The sequence below is a fragment of the Chrysochloris asiatica genome, unplaced genomic scaffold (genome assembly GCF_000296735.1).
Source record: "Chrysochloris asiatica unplaced genomic scaffold, ChrAsi1.0 scaffold00031, whole genome shotgun sequence".
NCBI lineage: Eukaryota > Metazoa > Chordata > Mammalia > Afrosoricida > Chrysochloridae > Chrysochloris > Chrysochloris asiatica.
In genome coordinates this window covers 24,942,580-24,945,928 of record NW_006408549.1, presented here as the reverse complement: position 1 = coordinate 24,945,928, position 3,349 = coordinate 24,942,580, and positions in this window count along the sequence as shown.

Genomic DNA, 3,349 nt, shown 5'->3' with positions numbered 1-3,349 from the left:
TATATATATACATACTATGTATGTAGTAGATATTCAGAATATATACAGCAAATATATGCAATGTATATATTGCATTTAGGAATTATTCCTGAGTACAATAATCACTGTACTTAGTTAAAACTTTATCCAACTTACTATTTTTTATATGTTTGGTCATGTTCCCACAAATACATGTTGAAGTAGAATACGTATAAAGAAGTTGTGGTGTAGTGCTGTGAGTTAATGTGCTGGCCTGCAGAGTCAGTTTGATCCAAAGGTTCAGTGGTTGGAGCTCACCAGTCTTTCCTTGTAAACAGGGTTGCTATGAGTTGGTACTGCCTTAAAAAACAACAACATATATATAAAGGAACACTGATAGCATGGTGGAATATGAACTGGGCTGCTAACCACAAGGTCAGAAGTTCAAATCTACCAATTGCTTCATTGGAGAATGATAAGATTTTCTGCTCCCCAAAAGGTTTACAGCCTTGGAAACCAACTCAATGGCACACAACCACCACCACTCCTAATGTGGTGCTATATGATCAGCACTGGACTGCGAATCACAAGGTCAGTAGTTCAAACTCACCAGCTGCTCCTCAGAAACTCTATAGAGGGTTGCTATGAGTCAGAACTGAGTCAACTAACTGCACTAAATAACAATTCATAGCAACCCTTTTTAGAGTTTCCAAGAAGCAGTGTGGCACAGAAAGTTAATGCACTGGACTTCATGGCCTGTTTGAACTGCAAAGTAAGTGGTACAAGCTCACCAGCCACTGCTCATATCCCTATAAAGGATCGCTACAAGTCAGAACTGACTCAAAAGCACTGAACAACAAATATCTATCAACTACTTGTCTGTCAGTTTGCCTTATTGAGGTATCTTATGCATTGCTATGATGCTGCAATCTATGCCATCTGTATTTTAAGTACTAGCAATGTCAGTCATGATAGATAGGTTTCAGCTGAGATTTCAGACTAGGCAGGAGAGAATGATTACTTCTGAATGTTTAGCCATTGAAAAACTTACGAATAGCCGTGGAACACTGCCAGATAGCACTAGAATATTGAACATTGAAGCATTATGAATAATACCATCAGAATATTACTAGGTATATCACTAAAAGATGGTCCCCTCAGGTCGGAAGACACTTAAAATATGGAAAAGAGCTACTTTCTCAAGTAGAGTTGACTGTGATGATGCAAATGGAATAAACCTTTCAGTATCTTCATTTGTTGATGGGACAAAACTTAAAATGAGGACAAACAGCTACGGTGGTAGTGGTGGTGTACTGTGGAGTCAATTCCAACTTACCGTGACCCTGCATAGGGTTTTTGAGGCTGTAAATCTTTACAGGAGCAGAAAACCTCATCTTTCTCCCATTGAACAGCTGATAGTTTTGAGCTGCTGACCTTGAGGCTAGCAGCCTCACATGTAACCACTACGCTACCAGAGCTCCTAATAAACAGCTATAAACATATATTAATATGAAAAGTGCACAATGTGAATGTAGGAAAATTGGAAGTTATCCAGAAAGAAATGGAATACATAGTGAATGATACGCTAGCCAGAAGTGGGCAGGTATTGGCCATTTTGATTCTGACAATCATATAGTTTACTTTGCCAGGAATGAAAAACTGAAATGGAATGGTACTGCATTCATCATCAAAACCAACATTTCATGACCTAGCTTGAAGAGTGATGCTTTCTGTAATAGGATGGTATCTATATACCTACAAGGATGATCACTTAATGCCACTATTATTTCAAATTTGTGTCCCAACCACTGAAGCCAGAGATGAAGATATTGAAGAATTCTACCAACTTCTTCAGCTCTGAAACTGATCAAACATGCAATCAAGATTTATTGATAATTACTGGTGATTGGAATGCAAAAGTTAGAAGCAAAAAAAGAAGGATCACTAGTTGGAAAATAAGACATTGGTGATAGAAATGATGTTGGAGATCACATGATAGAATTTTGCAAGACCAATGACTTATTCATTGCAAATATGTTCTTTAAACAACACAAAAGATGACCAAACATATGGACCTTACTAGATGGAATAAACAATATCAAACTGAATACATCCGTGGGAAGAGGTCATAGAAAAGCTTCATATAATCAACCAAAACTTGGCCAGGGCAGACTGTGGAACAGACCTTCAATTACTCATGTGAACATTCAGGCTGATGCTGAAGAAAATTAAGACAAATTCATACAAATATGACCTTGAACATATCCTACCTGAATTTAAAGATCATGTCAAGAACAGATTTGGGGCATTAGACACTAATGACTAAAGACTGGAAGAGTTGTGGGTTGACATCAAGAACATCATAAAGGAAGAAAGCAAAAAGTCATTAATAGGACAAGAAAGAAGGAAAAGACCAACATGGATGTCAGAAAAGATTGAAACTTATTTTCCAGAATAGAGATACTAAAGCAAATGGAAGAAATGAGGAAGTAAAAAGCTGAACAGAAAATTTCAAATGGCATCTCTAGAAGACAAAGACAAGCATATAATAAAATGTACAAAAACCAAAAGGGAAGAACAAACTCAGAATTTCTCAAGCTGAAGAAAATATTTAAGTCTTGACTTTCAATGTTGAAGTATTTCTATGGTGCAGTGTTGCAGTACAATGCACTTGACTACAAGGTCAGTTTGAAAGGAAAGATTGGCAGTTCAGATTCACCAGCTGTTCCTCAGAAACTCTATACAGACTTGCTATTAGAACCAACTCAACAGCACTTAATAACAACAATGGAGGGGGCGGGGGAGATATCGAATGATGCAGAAAACTTCCTAAACAGTTGGAAGGAATACATAGCATCTCTGCGCCCTCCCCTCCAAAAAAAGGTCACTATTCAAACATTTCAGTTGGTAGCATATGATCAAGAGCCAATGGTACTGAAGGAAGAAGTTCAAGGTACTCTGAAGGCACTGTCAAAGAACAAGGGTCTGGGAATTGACTAAATACAAACTGAAATACTTCATTGAACTGGGGCAGCACTGGAAACACTAACTAATACATTCTGAGAAAATTGGATGACAGCTATATGGCCAACTTATGGGAAGAGATCCGTATTTATGCCTGTTCCAAAGAGAGGTGACTAACAAATGCAGAACTCATCAGACAATATCATTACTGTCGCATGCAAGTAAAATTTTACTAAGCATAATTTAAAAATGCCTGCAATAGTACATTGACAGAGAACTACTAGAGGTTGAAGCCAGATTCAGATGAGGATGTAGAATGAGGACTATCATTGTTGATGTCAGATTGATCTTAGTTGAAAGCAGAGAATAACAGCAAGATGTTTACCTATGCTTTATTGACTATTGAAAGGCTTTTGACTGTGTGGAT